Below are 20,098 nucleotides of genomic sequence, written 5' to 3' on the forward strand. Positions count from 1 at the left end.
CAAGAATTATTGAAATGTGAAAAGAGAATACAGTGGTCCCTCGCTATAACGCCGTTCACCTGTCATGGCCTCGGAGTCTCGCGGAGTATTTAGTCCAATTTTGCATGCCTTTTTTTTACAGTGTTCTGTGTTCTGCGTATCTGTTTATAAGAATCTTGTTGCCCAGAAGAGAAAAGAGCACCAACCACTACTCATAACTGTGTTTGTCACACGGAAACAAACACCTGCTGCAGTGAGATGTGAGTGGGAAAAGGCGCAGCGTCAGGACGCAGAGGCCCGATCTGTGAAATACTGGTCAGTCACTATTAATAATTTCTTATGTGTCCGACCTCGTTCGTTGATCGTTAAAATGAATTCGTTAGTTCTAAATGCCATCATAATTATTTATAGGAAAATGTTCTATTTTTATTTCTCAAACAAATGTTTGGGCCTGAAAACAGTTTGGTATTATTTTCCTACTAAGGTTTGAACTTTGAGAGTGTTTACACATGAGAGAAAAGTGAGAAAATGTTCATGCCTGATTGAGACAGTGTATAAACTGTGTAGTGAGGGGTTTTACAGCTTTGAAACGTCTATAATAATTGTAAAAAATAACGCTGACTACGTCGCGGTTTTGCGTATTACGGGCTATTTTTTAGAACGTAACTCCCACAATAAACGAGGGACCACTGTAACACTTTTTTGATTATGCTACAAAACAATTAATACGATGGCTGCTTTTGACGCTCTATTGGCACGTGTCGTGATTGGTGGAGTTCTTTTTCATTGCCGTCTTCCCGGTTTCCATGTCGTAAAATGAGGGTGTGTCTGAAGCGGAATCTGAATATTTATGGGCGTGTTTATTATAATTACGATCGTTTCCACCCGCCGCATTTATCAAGATCACGTCAGGCGTACGCCAGAAATGGGCAGGTGCACACTGCTTGATACATGTCACGGCGACTTTGGTGTATTTCAAGTTTACGCCGCAAATTTACGCCACAAGTGCGCAACATTGATACATGAGGCCCAATATATTTTTCTAAGCATTTCATAACAACAGAAGTTAAAGCTACAGGTAAAATCATTGGATAGGGTTTTTTGGGGACTGGAACAATAACTGATTTTTTCCAGAGTAAAGGAACTGTGTGCTGGTCTACAGACTGCTGGAAGACTGGGCACCAGGCTGGTGTGAGCTCCTCTGAAAAAGTCTTTAAAAGAAAAGCTGAGATGCCATCTGAGCCAGCAGACTTATTTTTCTGAACCCCACTAAAAGTAACCTGATTTTGTCTGGATCAACTACTAACCTAGTGCACAAATCAGTAGGTGAAACAGAATTTAAAATCTTAGCATGATCCAAAGAAAAATCCTGAGGCTCAAATCTCAAATAAAAGTCATTGAGCTTGTTTGCATTAAACTTCAGAAAACTATTAGGACCAAGAAATACTATGACACATTACTGTTGAAATGACTTTTATGCTGGGCCCTTTGTTGATCTATACAGAACCAGAACTATATCTCACAGAAGCCGTTTGGATTATCTGGTGCTAATATGGTGTTAACATGCACCAGAATACAGGAAATGGCATCTATTTAATTGAGAATGTTCTGGGGGAAGACCCCCGGACCCCTTAGGGATTTATTTCCTTCATACAGCCATGTTGCTGAGAGTTCTTCACAGCCCAACATTGAAATCCACACAGTTGAAATCCAATGTTGATTTCCACACAGTGGATGCTGATCCTAACAGCAAACTAACCTGAGTAGTCTGTCTAGTTAGTCTGTTTTAAGGCTCTATAATGTGTCACTTGTATAACATATAAAATGTGTCTAAAGCGCCCTCTACAGTGGTGAGGACGCGTTGTATGTGCCCTTTTTTTTTTCTTTCCGCCCATGCCCTTCAAAAAGTCTGTGCATGGCACTGGTTGTGTTGTAATTTTAATATCTGCAGTCAACATGGACAAATGGCAGTTTATGCCACTAATTTTTTTGGAGGTTATTTTGGTTGCCATCTTGGAAAATGGCCGCTACCTTTGAATTTCAAGTGGAAAATTGACCACATGTGTTCAGTGCTTTCTTGGGAATCATCATGCCAAATTTGGTGCTTGTACCAGCATTTGGACAATTTTGCTGTAAAATTGATGTTATTCCCACTATGAGACAAATCCTTTCTTCAAAGAACAGAAGTTGATAATTAAGTTATTTCATTCAATATTTAATGTCTGTTCCTTTTAAAACAACTGCTATTTCCTCTGTGTCCCGCAACTCTGGTTTATTAATTTTGAAGTGCAAATAAATACAAACAGAAGCAAAAACCCATAACTTTCTGTTCAGTTATTGGTGCTGCTGTACCGCACTGCATTACTCTGGTAGAACCTTATGGATTTTGGAGAACATTATGGATTTGTTTTGTAATACAAAACAAAAATAAAGTGATTTGCTCCACAGGCTGGGAAAATCCTCTTACAATATTATGATATACTAGATATCCGCAGTACAGCACTCCAACACTGCTGTGGAGTTGAAACAAATCCTCTCTGCAATATTGTTTTGGGTTGCATTATTATTATTATTTTGTTTTTGTACATGTTATTGTGTTTATTATCTGCACTTGGGACAAATGTTGGTTTGGTGACTGACTAAAAAGGGCGGGGGCACGCTCCAGCTTTACGTAAGCTCCACAGACCATATTCCAGAAACATTTCATTTTTGCAAAAGTCGTCATCCTAAATATGACTGTTTTCTTAAGATGTCATCATAAAAGTTTTAGTTGTGATCCATCTTGCAGGAAGCCGGAGCGCCAAAGGAGAAGATCATTTTCTGGCTGTCTTATTGGCATGCATTGTGACAGGAGAGGTCAGGTCTGTGAGCATGTGCTGGTGCAGCACATTGCTTCATTCACAACTCTATGAAACTGGCTTGAGTTCTGGATGGCAGCTACCAAGGCAGGCAACCGTTCCACCCCCAACCTTCAAAAATAGCCATAAATGGTTTGTAGCCAGGTGAAATGTAGGCATCTCCTTGGCTCTCTCCAGCCACTGGGGTCCTCAACACTGAGGCACCTGTGTGCTGGATTATGCCCAGAGAAATGTACCACATGGCCAAAATGTCATAGCTAAAGTGCCTATATACGTACAGAGAGTGGCAAAACTGTCATCCCACTGTTCTGAGTGACAGAATCCATACTGTCTCTGACATGATCACGCTTGTGGTTGTTGGATCCATGGTTTTACTCTCCCCCCCCCCAAAAAAAATCAAAATGATGCGATGTTTAACATTTAGATGCAAAAAATAATCTGAAAATGGATCTAAAATGGACATATTTCCTGTAGATATGGAAAGGGAAAAAATACAGGAAAATAAAGTTAAGAGAATTAGAAGGAAAGCAACAGCTCATGTCCCTGTCAGGTAATGGGTCTTTCACACTGCATACTTCAGGCCAATCCATCAACGCTTTCCGGTCCATCAAGATGCGTTTTTAACGCATCTGATGCATGACATCAGACGCGTCGCTTTGGAAGCGGCAAGGGGGCGGAGATTGCCATGTCACACTGGCTGTTTCCACCATCTGAAAAAAGTTCAGCAATCGCCATCTTGAATTTGGGTCGCCTGAACCACAAAAAACAGCAGAACCATTCTCCCATCACCCTGCTGGAAGAAGCTTTTTTTCAGCTACTTTTTGGAGTGACGCCGACCGAGGGAGGACTGACGACTTGGTGGGATATCGATCGAACCGCTACAGCGGGCCGACCCGCACGGAGAAGACGGCTTTCAGGCATCATCCCTGGGCAGAGCGAGGTAGGCAGCCGGGGGGATGGAGCAAACCCACTCAGTCCGAAATCTCCCACTTTTTGGATATATGCAAAGTCTCAGTTTGTCCAACAGAGTTTAGTTCTGCAGCTTTATTGAGGTGAGAATAATGTAAAAATAAAACGTGATGTTTCTGCACTGCTGTGAAGGTTTAATGATCGGCTAACGTTAGCGTAGCCTTTTAGCACAGTTGATCTGAGTGAACGCTTTAATTTCTAAATGGTTCAGTCTTTTTTATTTTTTACCAAATAAAGCTACAGCTTTTTTCAGACACCACAAAAGCTCAACTTTAAATGACTTATTTTTTCAGGCGTTTTTTCCCGTTTTTTTTTTTTCCTTTTTATATAGAAACTGTTTAGTGTCTCTTTATATCTAAAGAAATATTTTTTATTTGTCCCAATCAGGAACATTTGCTGTGCAGACGTCCAAACTTCCATTGATGAGTTCAGTTGAAAGAAAACATCTCTGCTCTTCAAAATAGGACAAAAGTGTCTTCAACAACACCACCAGAGTTCAAAGCTGCAGAAGAGACCTTCATCTGCTCCCAAGAATCCAGCAGAACATCACCTGCTTCTAAATAAAAGGCTCTTTCAACAGCAACTATTTTATTATTTTTAAAAAAAGCTGTTTAATTTTATATTTTAACAATAAATGAACGGATCATTAAAAACGAAAATCAAAGTCAAAAGACATTTGCACAGGTAGAAGCTTTCCACTTATTGCGCTCAAATTCATATTTTAGAAATGACTGTCCTGATAACAACATTAAAGGCAATTACATATTTTGGTGAAATTACAAGTTGAAGTGACCATTAAAAAAATTCATCATGAGGTTTATGTCACAGAAATCCTACTTTACAATCACACTGCAGTCACTGTTAAATTATTTCCTGTTGCATTTATAATAAACATTTGTATTTATTTACAGTGTAAATAAATAAATAAATAAATAATACTGAGAATACTGTTGGAAAAGTACAGAGGACAGAAAGAGTTACATTGTGTGTTTGTGGACTTAGAAAAAGCTTATGATAGGGTGCCAAGAGAAGAGTTGTGGCATTGTATGAGGAAGTCTGGAGTGGCAGAGAAGTATGTTAGGGTAGTGCAGGACATGTACAAAAATAGTGTGACAGCGGTGAGATGCGCAGTCGGAATGACAGACTCATTCAAGGTGGAGGTGGGATTACACCAAGGATCAGCTCTGAGTCCTTTCTTGTTTGCAGTGGTGATGGGCAGGTTGACAGATGAGATCAGACAGGAGTCCCCATGGACTATGATGTTTGCAGATGACATTGTGATCTGTAGTGAGAGTAGAGAGCAAGTTGAGTCTAGTCTGGAGAAGTGGAGATATGCTTTAGAGAGAAGGGGAATGAAAGTCAGTAGAAGCAAGACTGAGTACATGTGTGTGAACGAGAGGGAGCCCAGTGGAATAGTGCAGTTACAAGGAGTAGAAGTGGTGAAAGTAGATGAGTTTAAATATTTGGGGTCAACTGTTCAAAGTAATGGAGAGTGTGGTAGAGAGGTGAAGAAGAGAGTGCAGGCAGGGTGGAGTGGGTGAAGAAAGGTGGCAGGAGTGATTTGTGACCGAAGAATATCAGCAAGAGTGAAGGGGAAAGTTTACAAAACAGTAGTGAGACCAGCTATGTTGTATGGTTTAGAGACAGTGGCACTAACAAAAAGACAGGAGGCAGAGCTGGAGGTGGCAGAGCTGAAGATGTTGAGATTCTCTTTGGGAGTGACAAGAATGGACAAGATTAGGAATGAACATATCAGAGGGACAGCTCAGGTGGGACGGTTTGGAGACAAAGTCAGAGAGGCGAGATTGAGATGGTTTGGACATGTGCAGAGGAGGCTCCCAGGGTATATAGGGAGAAGGATGCTGAGGATGGAGCCACCAGGCAGAAGGAGAAGAGGGAGACCAAAGAGGAGGTTCATGGATGTGCTGAGAGAGGACATGCAGGTGGTTGGTGTGACAGAGGAAGATACAGAGGACAGGGTGAAATGGAAACGATTGATCTGCTGTGGCGACCCCTAACGGGAACAGCCAAAAGACAAAGAAGAAGAAGAAGTATTTATTTACAGTCTGTTTTTATGGTTGAATGAGATATAAATAATCTACCATACTTAAAAATGTACAAATTTCCATGTTATTTTGTATAAAAATAAATGTCTGAGGTTCCTTATGTTAAACAAGAAATGATCTAATCTGAAATCACAGGTGGTTTTAATTTACATATGAAAGGTTTCTAAAGAACCATTTACTGATTTATTTAGCTATTTTAATTACAAGCATTCTAAATTTTTTTTTTAACAGTAATCAGAAATTCTAAGGTAACAAACAACAACAAAAAACATTTCCAATGATTTTTCTTCAGAAAACTGCTCCATAAATGAGCAGTCCTGTGACACATTTGTTTTGTACAGATTAGTGGTTTCTACATGGATCCGTTTTGTAGAGATCAGTGGTTTCTGCCACTAGTTTTCCGAGTTTTGGCCTGACGCGTCATTCCTATTGGACAACACAAAGGTACGTCACAGCTCAGAGTGTCGAAAGTTGTATTGGACTGAACTTTGACTGCGTCAGCCTGCTGACAAGCGGCAATGCGCGCTCCCGTCAGAAGCGTCGGTTTAGCTCGGCTTTTGACGCGAAGCATCTGATGCATCTAAAAAGCAACACGTCTCATTGAAAATAATGCTTTTTAGACTGATTTTTGACGCATCTGACGTATGCAGTGTGAAAGGCCCATAAGACTGTGTTTAAGCTTATACATAGTTTGCAGAACCTGCCATTCAGGCTTTTATATTATAATTATGAGGTCTGTGATGAAAAAAGCGGTCCTTTTTATTTTTTTCAAAAAATAAATGGATTTGATTCATATGTTTTTATGTCAGACAAGCTTGAACCCTCGTGCGCATGCGTGAGTTTTTTCACGCGTGTCGGTGACGTCATTCGCCTGTGGGCAGGCCTTGAGTGAGGAGTGCTCCACCCCGCCCGTCGGAATCTCTTTGTCTGAATAGCCGCTCCGGACAGCGTGCGTTGTTTTATCAACATTTTTTCTGGACCTGTGAGGGATATCTGAGTGGACACTATTCGAGAAATTAAGCTGGTTTTCGGTGAAAAGTTTAACAGCTGATGAGAGATTATGGGGTGTTTCTGTCGCTGTAAGGACTTCCCACGGAGCGGGATGTCGCGCAGCGCTTCCAGGCGCCGTCGTCGGCCTGTTTCGACCTGAAAACATCCTAATTTAAGGCTTAATTCACCCAGGACGTCGTGAGAGAACAGAGAAGATTCAGAACAGGCCGGCATGAGGACTTTATGCGGACATTCCACTGTTTAAGGACATTTTGTAATGAAAGACATGCGCGCAAATTCGCCGAGTCGTTTCCGTGACGACTCCGCGAATCTGTGTGCGCTGTGACAGGAAAAACACCTCCATGTTGAAAACCATTTGTAAAATTCAGGCGGCTTTTGATGGCTTTCAACAAGTGAGTAACTGAGAAATTGTTTAACAGCTTGGGCATGTTCCAACTTGCCCGTTAAGGTTTCCAACGGAGATGTTTTTCCTGTCGCGACCCCCGCGGTCGGGTCCGGCCCGCACGTTCTTTCATTACAAAATGTCTGTTAACAATGGAATGTCCGAATAAACTCCTCATGCCGACTTCTTCTGAAAGTTCTCTGTTCTCTGATGACTTACTGGGTCAACAGAGCCTGAAATGTGGAAGTTTTCAACTTGAAACGGCGAGACGCTGCCGCCTCAAAGCGCAGATCGCCGTCAGGCGCCGTGGGCCGTCCTTAAAGCGACACTACCAGACCAAAATCTCTCATCAGCCGTTAAAATTTTTACCGAAGACCAGCTGAATTTATCGAATGGTGTCCACTCAGTTGTGCCTTACAGTTTTTGAAAATTTTTTTATCAAACAAAGCAGCAGTCTCTGAGCCATTCCTAAACAATGAAAAAACGACGAGAGGGTGGGCGACTCCTCACTCAAAGACTGCCCACAGGCGAATGACGTAACCAACAGGCGTGAAAAAACTCTCGCATGTCCACGAGGGTTCAAGCATGTCTGATGTAATCACACGTGATTCAAATCCATATGGTTTTTGAAAAAAATAATAAGGTCCGTTACTTTTATCACAGACCTTGTATATCTGTCAAAATAATGCATCTGGAAATCAATAATGATTTCAGCACATGTGCGGAACAAAGAGCTCTGTTAATTTTTGTGCAGGTCTGCTGCACGTAAGTCAAACACCCATTCATTACTTTTCTTTACATAGTTTAATAACTATACATACTAAAATCATACTAAAATCTGTTTGTGTATGTGTGCGAGTGTGTACCTAAGTGTTAAGTAGCAGAGTTTTGCGCTGAAACCCTTGTTAGGCCTGAAACAATTAATTAAACATAACCACAGACCCCTTAAACAAGTAAACTTCACTTTACTCGTTCACTGCTTTACCTCAGGGAGCTTTGGTGGCATGTTTGGTATGTTACAACATACTCATGACAAATGAACACCCAAAATCTGACCCCTTGGGGCTTAAGTGGTCACACAGAACCTTACATTATGATATCACAAGCTTTCTTTCCATTACTGATTTGTGCAAAAAGTGATATTTTCAGAATGTTGACAAAACACATTAGTGAAATGACAGCGTTTCTACTGAGTGATGGAATGAGACTGCTGGGTTTTGTCCTGTTGCAATAACTGTAATTTTAGCAAGACTTTAGCAAGCCCTGGAACTCTTGTAATTTTTAAACACCAGAACAACTTTCCAGATTCTGTGTGACCAACTGGGTAGATGTTGGATTTATATTGTTTGTGAGTCATGGCCATGTTGTGTTCCAAACATACCAAACATGCCGCCAAAGCTACCTGAGGTGAAGCAATGAAGTGGTAAAGTGAAGTTTTCTATTTTCCATGAGTGTGTACTTTAAATTTGTTTCATGATTATGTGTTGAATAATGTTACTGTTGTTCTGGTGATTGTTTTCAAATAAAATACTCGTATCCCATTTGTGACATTCTGTGAAAACAAACATTCTGGAGAGCTGTCATTTGTGAGCCTTCCAACCCACACATAAACAGAAATAACATACATGGCAACACAGCGCTGTCTGGGCTACTCAGCCAGTCCACAGATCAGTGTTAAGAGCAGCTTGTGATGTCAGAGGTTTTAGCCTGGTTAGCCTTTACGTCTAAATACGCCTCCTTGGGCAATGTTTGAAATGTGTCCATGACTTTTGACCACAGGGAACAAAGAATATTGCTATCTTCAAATTGTGACTGTGTCATTCACTTTGTGGTGCAGTCCTCTCATCGTTCCAGGATCAGGATTTTGATTCCCGGAGGCTCCACATACATGTACGCATTCATCACACTATGAAGTTCTCAGAAAATCCAGACGACAGACAATGTTATTACAGCAGCCTTTGTGGCCTTCCACTTGAAATAAGTAGAATTTGATTATGTCGGTAATGTGAATGGTGTCCATAGCGCTGGCACAAATGCGCACAGCTCGGGGAGTGCTGACATGCCCACAACATCGCCCTGATAGGATGTGCACATCCCCCGGGATTTATGGGGGAATAAAGAGGATTTGCAACTGATGCCTGTGTGTGTGCACGGTGCTGAAATCTGTTCGGCTAAACTGCTGGCGCCACATGCTTTACAATCGCACCTCTCATTCTGCACTGAAATGACTAATTGCCACTGTGGTCAGTAACGGAGCATCGCACTATCAGACTCTCCGTCGGCATGGAGATGAGTGTGAAGTTGTCATGAGGCTGATTACACGGGAGCATAATTTCAGTTTTTCTCTTCTGCTGCTGCTGAGAAAAGCACAGAACGGCACATCATGCATGCACCAACGTGTTTCAATTTATTGATGTAATTACACGGGTATAATTGAAACAATGACTCTTGTACACTAATACAGCAAAGCTTTCATGTACACCAAATAGACAAAGTCTTTCCTGGGCAGCAGCGGGAGAGCGGCGTCTTTCTCCAAATAAATGCTGTCACGAGATGTCAGAGCATCTGCAGCGGCGACGCACTAACATCCCTGTCTTTGTGTTGCTGTCTGAAAGGAAATGAATGTAATAAGATAAACATATAGAAGTAATCAGCATCAAATAATTTTGCTTATTGCTTTTCTACCTGATCGGCGGTGAACGGTGTTGTCCTTGGTAGAATCCCAATGAAACGGCGGTGCTGATAAATAGCTTGCAAGAGTCCTTTTTAATGTCTCAACAATGATTTGAAGATGTACAAATAGGGCTGTGACATTTAGAGGTGCTGAAATACAAGAAAAGGCCTGACTGTAACTCATAAAAAGCTAAATTAGTTGAAGCTGTGACTGTGAACTTGAACTCCTCGGGGGAAGTTTATTGTATCTTTTGGAGACAGAAAAATTTCTCAAATCTGCTAGTAGCCATCCTCGCGTCACCCCTTTCAACATGTTTTTCCCCAGCAGAGATCAAGGCGAAGGAAAAGGTTGGGAAAGTAATAGAAATCTCCTGTCGCTGCCCAAAGTAACATGCCAATCATGTTCGCCGCATCTGTCCGACAACAAGGACAAGTTCAAGGAATATTCAGACTCAATCACAGATTATTTGTTGAAGCCGGTGAACAGACTCGGTTTAAAAAAGAAAATAACATAATGTGCTAAGTGGAGCTCTCGTAACTATTTAGAACTGCTTCATGAAAAACAGCACCACAGCGTTGAAGCCCGCTTTACCTCAGGGTGGGCTGCTATTACCAAACTATTCCTCAGAGACTAATTAAAATGGATCATTACAATATTTTCTTTCTTTAATAACTGTCAAAAGGAAAAAAAAACCCAGTGTATCTGAACAAACACAATTCCAACAGAGTAAACAAAAATGTGTGGAAACAAAAAAATCATTAGCATTTCTAAATGATTCTCTAATTTTTCCAATGAAACACTTCAAAGTAGAATGATGCATATGAGAGTTGAAACAACTCTACTAAATGTTTAATGACTAATTACACTGAATGCTAAATGCACTCATAGCTGTCTTTGCTGAAGTCATTTAGTGCACGCCGAGTCTACACTTGAATCTCCAGACTTAAGGGTAATGGAACCTTGCCAATAATGAACAATTACCAACACTGAGGGAGCAAATGGAAAACAAAACATGTCAGAACACGTGCCACAAATGAATTCCTGATATGCCATCTGCCGCTATATTATATCAAAGCTTTTTTTTCTTCTTCTTCTTTAGTCCAAAGCAAACAGCAATTGTTGGTTATACATGTTTGAGCATATCAGAAAAATTCCCTGGTCTTTGTCTGGCAGGCGCTTGCATGTATTCTGTGCACCCAACGTTAAAGTCATTTTTCAGATGAAGCACAAATCCCTGCTGTTTTACTAAAGCCAGCAATAAAAATACAGTGCAGAGCACCTAATACCCCTCAGCCTTTTTTTTTGGGGGGGGGGTTCTTTGAGTCTGCAGAGTGCCTGAGTAAAAAGTGGATGTCATGCATATTGCCTGAAGATAATTATTACCTCCACTGTTGAGATTATAATATCTGGATTTACTGGATGTCTGTCTTTATTCATTTCAGTAGGATTACGCAAAAAAAAAAAAAAATTCCAGCCAAGCAACTTGGAATTTCATGAGGAAGAACTTACTAACAGTTTTCGATGATCAAGATCTGATTTGGATTCAGATTTTCTTTCTTTTTTTTAAAGCTACAGTATGTAGGACTTAGTGTCATCTAGAGGTGAGGTAGCAAATTACATTATGGTGTCACAGATCATGATTTTGCTTTCTTTTGGGCTACAAGCCACCATCTCCTCTGCCTGATTCACCATTCGGTACTGTTGTTTCACCAGGGTCCCATTACCCATTTTGTGTTCAGTTGAGCCTTTGTGGTTACCACAGCAGCCAGGGGGCACACAAGGTCCCCACTGTATTTCACCCCAATAGGCAATCCCCTACTTGATCAGTTACCCAAGTGTCACAATGTGGATGAGAGGTTGGACTTTGACACTCAGTTTTCACATAACCCAAACCCGGATAAGGGACAGAAAATTTTCACATGAATGTACAGGCAAGCAATAACAAAATACAACTTGCTGAGCAATGTTCAATGTTCAGCATCTCGCTGGATCTGACCATCTCTGCCTGTCTCTCACCCCCACCTACACCCCCCTGCTGAGGCGAACAAAGCCACACTGAAAGACAGTCCAAACCTGGCCTGAGGGAGCACTCTCCCAGCTACAGGACTGCTTCTCATTTTCCAGCCACAACCTGCAGGAGTACACTGACAGCATAATCTCCTACATTAAGAACTGTGTTGACACTGTCACCGTCAACAAAAGGGTCAGGGTTTTTCCAAACCAGAAGCCCTGGATGAACAATGCATTCCAGTCCCTATTAAAAAGCCGCAACACCGCCTTTAAATCAGGGGACAGGGCCCTGTACAGCACGGCCAGATCCGACCTGAAAAGAGGCATCAGGGAGGCCAAGGCTGCCTACAAGAAAAAGATAGAAGACCACTTCACTGTAAATAACCTCAGAAGGATGTGGCAGGGAATAAATCATATAACCAACTACAGAAGCAGCAACCCAGGAAATGCTTGGTCTGACGCCTCGCTGGCAGAGGAGCTGAACCGCTTCTTTTCCCGCTTCGAAGCAGACAGACCAGCAGCAACTCCACACCCACCACCCTCCAGCATTAGCACGGTAACACTTCAGGAACATGAAGTGAGACGTGTGCTTAAGGTGGTGAACCCCAGGAAGGAGGCTGGCCCCGATGGTGTACCTGGAAAGGTACTGAAAGCATGTGCTGACCAACTGGCTGGAGTTTTCACCTGCATCTTTAACTGGTCCCTGTCGCAGGCCATCGTTCCACTCTGCCTCAAATCCTCCACCATCAATCCAGTCCCAAAGAAGTCAGCAGTGGAGAGCATAAATGACTACAGACCTGTTGCACTTACGCCTGTGGTCATGAAGTTCTTTGAAAGACTGGTCTCTCAGCACATTAGAGCCTGTCTGCCTCCCACTCTGGACCCCCACCAGTTTGCCTACAGGGCAAACCGTTCCACAGAGGATGCTATCACCACAGCTCTCCACACCGCACTGAGCCACCTGGAGCACCAGGGGAGCATTGTGAGGATACTCTTCCTGGCTCAGCCTTCAACCACATCCTCCTGGAGATCCTGGTTCAGAAACTGACACATTTGGGCATCTCCACCCCCATCTGCCAGTGGATCAAGGACTTCTTAACAAACTGCCCACAGTCTGTGAAACTTGGCCCCCACCTTTCCTCCACCATCACACTCAGCACCAGTTCCCCTCAAGGCTGTGTATTGAGCCCCCTCCTGTTCACCCTTTACACACACGACTGCTCTCCGACCCATCCCACAAACACCATCATAAAGTTTGCGGATGACACCACCGTGATTGGGCTCATCTCGGGGGGGGGGGGGGATGAGACTGACTGCAGAGACGAGGTCAATCCACTGACAGCGTGGTGTTCAGCTAACAACCTACCGCTGAACACCACAAAAACAAAAGAAATAATCCTGGACTTCAGGAAGAACAGGGCTGACCCAGCCCCGCTCCACATCCATGGGGACTGTGTGGAAAGTGTCAGCTCCATCAGGTTCCTGGGAGTGCAGCTCTCTGACAGCCTCTCCTGGACTGCCAACACCACAGTGGTGGTGAAGAAACCCCAGCAGCGACTCCACTTCCTGAGGGTGCTCAGGAGAAACAATCTGTAGGAGAAGCTGCTGGTGTTGTTCTACAGAGCCACCATCGGGAGCATCCTGACGTACTGCATCACAGTGTGGTACAGGGGAGGCTCAGCAGCAGACAGGAGAGTGCTGCAGAGGGTGATCAAAATGGTCCAGGGGATCACTGGTTGCTCTCTGCCCAGCCTGGAAGACACTGCCAGCTCTCGCTACCTCAGCTTTGCTGCCAGCATCAGTAAAGACACATCCCACACCAGCAACCAACTGTTTGACCTACTACCCTCCGGCCGACGGTATAGGTCAATCAAAACTAGGACAGACTCAGGGACAGCTTTCTCCCCAGAGCAATCACTGCACTGAACAATAACAAATCACTCTAATCCGCACCTTCAAGTTTCTTGTGTAATATCTGTAAACCATGTGCAATTTTCCCGTGCAATATGATTCCACAGTTGTATATAATTCTCGTTTTACATTTTACTTGGTCCACATTTAATTTTACTTTATTTTACCTTATGTTTATATTAGTTGTACATATACTCTGAATAATTTACGGTTAAATTTCACTATCTTTATACTGGCTAAAAATTACTTGCACCACAGAAAGCATGACATTATCTTGAACATCTTACTGAGATCTTGATCTTGCTCCCAAGGTCACTGTAATCACTTGGTGTTGGGGGATTAACCAAGTACACGCTTATGCTAAATATGAATGAAATTGGGCAACTGGTTCTTGAGATATTGTGCTAACACGGATGGCAATGACATTATCTTGAATATCTTGCTGTGATCTTGAACTTGCTCCCAAGGTCAGGGTAATCGAATGGTGTTGGGGGTTCAACCAAGTACACGCTTATGCTAAATATGAATGAAATTGGTCAACTGGTTCTTGATATATCGCTAACAAGCAAAAATGGACAGACGAACAGATGGATGGACATGATGATTGCTATATCCCCCATATTTCATACCGGGGGGTAAAAAAAGAAAAAAGTGATAGTATTCAAGTCAAATCAGATAAAAAATATTTTAAAAATTATTATTACTATTGTTGTTGCTGTTGTTTCACATTTACCTTTGTGTGTTTTATTGTGAAGAGTCGTCAGTGACTTCTGAGGGACTGTGACATCATGGAAGCTTGTTACTGGAGTGATGATGAAATCTTGGTTGTACTTTTGCATGTGTAGCTACACACTTCAACACCTCAACACAAACAGAAAGTAATTTTTAACGAGTGTTATCAGTCGCAATATTCTCTGAAACAGCAGGTGGAGCTAGTGAACAATTACAGAAAACAAACAAAAGGACGATGCCTATCAAGAAGATTGATGAAAACAGGAGAAAAATCACAACTTTAACAACCACAACCATATTTATTTAACAGAAGTCTGACTGAGACTTAATGAACCAATCAGCTTGCTTGTGGGTGGGAAAAAACTGCTCCTTGACTTCCTGCTTCCATGGAAAAAAAAAATATATATATTGGCTAGCAAACACATCTGCTGCTAGTTAGCTGTAAAAAAAAAAAAAGAAAAAAAAAAAAGACTTAAGTAGTTGTTTGAAGACCTGCCAACTAACCAAAGCAGGTTTAAGTTCTACAAATTCACATTCAGCACTAACCAAATATTAGGTAACTGTTCCACATTTGAAATCGAATATGTGCTAACATGTAAGATGATGCTAGCTTACCGGCTGCTAGCTGCTCAACACTTCACCACCAGAAGACAAATCCAATCAGAAAAAAACTGGACAAATATCAGGAGAGACTGGATTAAACTGCTAACAGGTTGGTGGAGGAGAACTGTGTTTCCCTTGCAAAAAAAAAAAAAAAAAAGGCCAAGAGGGAAAAATGACAACCAGAACTACCACAGCAACTGGAAAAAGAGTCATCATCACAAAATTTGACCCTGCTTATGGTTACGTCTATCTACCAATCGACCAGGCAGTGGTAAGTACATTTTTCAAGTTTGACTAACATTAGTTTATATTATATTGTGCTTTCATGTAGGTCTGTATTATAGTTATTTTTCTGGCTTTGTTATATTTGTTACACACAGAGGGAAGGTGGACAAAATCAGAATTTTGTGCTTCTGACACTGGGTATCACTTCTGAAAAGGTGCTGCACATTTCTGGAATTCGAGCTCATGTCTCATCTGCTTAGCAATTGTGAAAATCACTCTTCAGTGCTTTAGGGTTAACGGACAGGATTTAATTTCTATGAAATTCACAAAACGTGGATATTTTATTAATGCTTCCAGGATCATGTAGCGGATTTTTGCCTTTCAAGAAGTCTTGCAAAGCAGTTCTGATTCTGATGTGGTTTTGATCAACTTCTGGAAGTTTCCACCTTACCATGCTGCATGGAACATGTTTGTTCCATTTGGACCTGGGCTATATCAGATTCCTGCTTCTTCAGAAAACTCTTGCAAGAGTGCAAATAGTAGAAGAATGATTAAAATTTCAAAACGTTTCATGTATTTTACAAAAATGAAAGCCTAACCTAGATCCCAGCAACAATCCATTTCAGGTCAAATAATTGGCAGAGGCTCCATAGCCAGCAACTCTCTCTGTAGCCAGCAATCAATTCACCCTACTGAGGTTTCAAATCCCTCAAGATCTCAGAGAGCTGGCTGTCACTGAGAGATGTATATTATATTGTATTATCTATATATACACACACACACACACACACACACATAAAAAAGGTATTTCATACAGTACTTTGCCAGTACTTGTATATCCTCTGGGCAGAGGGAAGAATTCACCCACAATCCTCAGCTCTAAAGGGAGTCTGTGGCGATAATGCTGCAAGTCGTCAGATGCTCAGCGATGAGCCAAGCCAGGGACATCATATCCTGGCTAAGCCTCCATAACCCCCTCTCCTCCCGCATGTCGACAACAGCCAGAGGAAAGACATGGAACAAGGAATTATGTTGTAGATGTGATCGAATAGACCCAATGTTCCCTCGGATCTACGGGTGAGAAAAACCTGTTGTTTAACATGTTAGAACCTCTGCTGAATAATCTAAAAGAGCAAGAAAAAAAAAACACACTCCTTTATCTCCAGACTGTTAAAAATGCTGCAGGTTTAGGAAGTTAAAGGAGGTTTCCAGCAGGTCAGCAAAAATTGCACAATGATATATACTGTAACCTTTAACCAAAGCGGAGGGGAGATCTATTTCAGGAAGACGTGCATGACTGCGGGCAAAATTCAAAGCAGAATTAAGATGAAATGAGGGACACACTGACATTTTGGCAGGGATTTTCACCCCTAGTGCTTGGATTTACTCACAGGTGAAATATTTCCAGAGTAATTGATGCGGATATTTCACCTCGATCTGACCTTTACAATCACCTTAGAAAAAGCCATTATACTCCATTTTCCAGTGGTCACCCATAAAAATGCAACATTCATAAAAATTACAAGACAATGCTCTGAATAGAGCCAAGTCGGAATATCAACCGAAATACAGGAAAAGTATGAAAGACACAATAATGCACACGTATACCTTCTTCTGGTGAAAATGTACTGTACGGGCAATAAATAAATAAATAAAATGCAACTTCAAAAACAACCTGAGGCACACTGCGTGATTTATAATAAAATGAATTCTGACTGAGCAAGACTTCCAGAAGTGCACAAAGCTTTGTCAGGATGCTGAAGTATTGAGACTGTAGTATAAATCCTGTCCGTTAACCCTAAAGCACTGAAGAGTGATTTTCACAATTGCTAAGCAGGAGACTTTTTAATGTATTGAATAAAAATTTAACCCCAATCCTAAACTGTTTAAGGCAAAGTAATATGTAAGCTTGATAGGCAGCTGAGGCATCGGTTTAAAGCAGAGGTGGGCAACAGTGCGCCGCAAATGGCCTAGAGCAGGGGTGGGAAATCATGTGCCATGAAGGGCCAAAACACTGCAGGTTTCCCTTTCTACCAATCACGTCAGGAGGTGATTTCATTGATGTTCAGGTGTCTCAGCAGGTGATTTCATTGATAATCAGAAGCTCATCAGCAAACCCACCTGCTGAGGTGATTGGTTGCAAGGAAAACCTGCACTGTCTTGGCCCTCGTTGCTCACCCCTGGCCTAGAGGGTGCAGAAATAACAAGGAACAAATCCTTCTGGAGACACCACTGTTGACTGATTGCAGCTCAACCTGCCAGCAGTAAGCCAGAATTACAACAGCAGAGGTGTTCTGCACAGTATGAAAACCGGGACAAACTGGATTTTTAAATTTATTTATTTATTTATTTTATTTGTAATCCCAAAACTGACCACCATTTGTGGAAGGGTGAGGCACTCATAAATGTTTCGGAACAAGGCTTTCATCCAGACATTTATTTATTATTATTAGTTATTCTGTATTTATACTGGCTACTAGCCATGAAACCATTATAATATATAGTGTAATGATCATAGTTCTAATGTTCATGTTGTCACGCAAGGGTTAACTGTTCACGAGTTGGGAGGGGGAGTGAGAGAGAGAGGAAAAAAGAGGAGGGAGAGGAAGCAGCTCAGTGTTATGAGGCGACTTCAGCGTGAGTTGTGGTTGCAACAGCAACTCTTATCTTTTTTGAGTGTTACAAGTTTTGGAAGAGAACCACGGTCTTCGGCTGACTTCTCTGAGCATAGACCATATATATATATATATATATATACCATATATATATATATATATATATATATATATATATATATATATATATATATATATACCATATATATATATATATATATATATATATATATATATATATATATATATATATATATATATATATATATATATATATATATATGGTCTAAAGAGCCATTTTTATGCGTTGGCTTTTAACACCGCGTGAGTGTGTGGTCCTCTATGTGTGGGTTGTTTTGGTTTTTTTTTTGGTTTTTTTTGTGCAGCACTTTGGAAAATATGTTTGTGAAATGTGCTATATAAATAAAGGGTATGGTGTATATATATATATACACACACACACACACATGTATGTGTGTGTGTGTGTGTGTGTGTGTGTGTGTGTGTGTGTGTGTGTGCTGTAACCTCACCAGCCAGTAGATCTCAATTTTTCTTTCTCAACACTGCAGATTTTGTGTTCAGTGTCATAGAAAGCCGCAAATATATATATATATATATATATATATATATATATATATATATATATATATATATATATATATATATATATATTTTTTTTTTTTTAATACAAGCCACCAAGTAGAAGCTTCCAGTTTTTTGTGTAAATGCTTCACCATGACATTTGCAACCCCTCAGTGTGAAAGCACATTTCGGCCTTGAACTGTTGCCTCGGTTACAACATTAGCTACTACAGCTAGAGGAGGAAAACAATATCAGCTATGAGCCACAACAGAACATGGTGTATTTTTATAGTGCACACATATGGACAGGCTGGTCATACTCGCACCCACCCAGTGACCGCTGGGACAGGACTGTACTGGAACCTTAAATGGAAAAGTGGGTTTAGAATGTGGATTGATAAAATACTTGCCAGTCTGTCAGCATCTTCTCATGCCATTGTATTTATTTAAAATGATGCAAAAATACATTGTACTTGGTTTTGTGAAATAAGCAAAATGTCTAATATTGTAAATATTTGTTTTTATATTTATGATCATATCTGAAATACACAGAGCAAATGCAAAACAATTTAATCAGTCTAAAGTCTCTTGCATTTGAGAATATGACATTGAGTTTAATATTAGAAGTCAAATTCCTTTATTGTCATTGCAGAGTGGAGCACAATGAAATCTGGATGCAACTCTCCTGATACGTTAGAAAAAGAAAAGAAAGATAAAAGTATATACAAAAGTAATACAGAAAAATATAAAAGTAATATACAAATACTGTATTTGTAGTGCAGTACTGTATCTACTTAACTAAACATCAAGCTACCACTCAATGTGCGAGGTCCGCTAGGATTACAATCAACACCACCACAATGAAAATGCACACATTGGGCCTCATGTATCAACATTGCGTACGGCGATATTTGAGCGTATATGGGGTGTACACCAAAACGGCTGCGCTACTTGGCATTTATCAATGTGGTTGTTGGCGTATGCTGCGCTGAAAATATACACCAGGTCGAGAGGTGGCGTAAATTATACACCATAATGAACCAGTGCTGGAATCCACATAGAAATGAAGATGATCAACATGATAAACAGTGCCATTATACAAATCAATGCATATGTTACATAAATAACACTTTCCTGATTATACTACATAATAATCAATACAAATCCCGCTGTTGCGGGATTGTTATGGAGCACGATCCATGGCCACAGCGCTGACAGGAAGGAAAGCGCTGCTCGCCTTTTTCTCCAGATGTCGAGCCTGGAGCCAGAGCAGCGCTGAGCTTAACTTCATGTGGTGTGATCGTTTTAGACTATGAAATTGATAATAACAACTGTAGTTTCGTCATTCCCTTAATTCACCCGTGCTGCAACCAGGTTTTGTCGTCTCCATTCGGTTGTCACAATAAAATAAATATAGAAATACATTTAAAAAATAAAGAAATCTGACAGACTAGGCGTGTCTTATTAATTGAGCGAGCAAAT

At 41.0% G+C, this 20,098-nt stretch overlaps 1 protein-coding gene and 1 long non-coding RNA gene across 2 annotated transcripts in view; one reads left to right on the top strand and one right to left on the bottom strand.

Annotated features, from left to right (window-relative positions):
• The window catches only part of LOC117509323 (cell adhesion molecule 1-like), a 154,874-nt gene that overhangs the window by 17,990 nt on the left and 116,786 nt on the right, over positions 1 to 20,098 (bottom strand). The window lies entirely within an intron of this gene.
• On the top strand, positions 1,668 to 19,286 carry LOC117509434. Its single transcript, XR_004560407.1, has 3 exons — positions 1,668 to 1,906; positions 18,033 to 18,036; positions 19,276 to 19,286. It is a non-coding gene; the product is annotated as an uncharacterized LOC117509434 (long non-coding RNA).

The sequence above is a fragment of the Thalassophryne amazonica genome, chromosome 4, assembly GCF_902500255.1.
Source record: "Thalassophryne amazonica chromosome 4, fThaAma1.1, whole genome shotgun sequence".
Lineage (NCBI taxonomy): Eukaryota > Metazoa > Chordata > Actinopteri > Batrachoidiformes > Batrachoididae > Thalassophryne > Thalassophryne amazonica.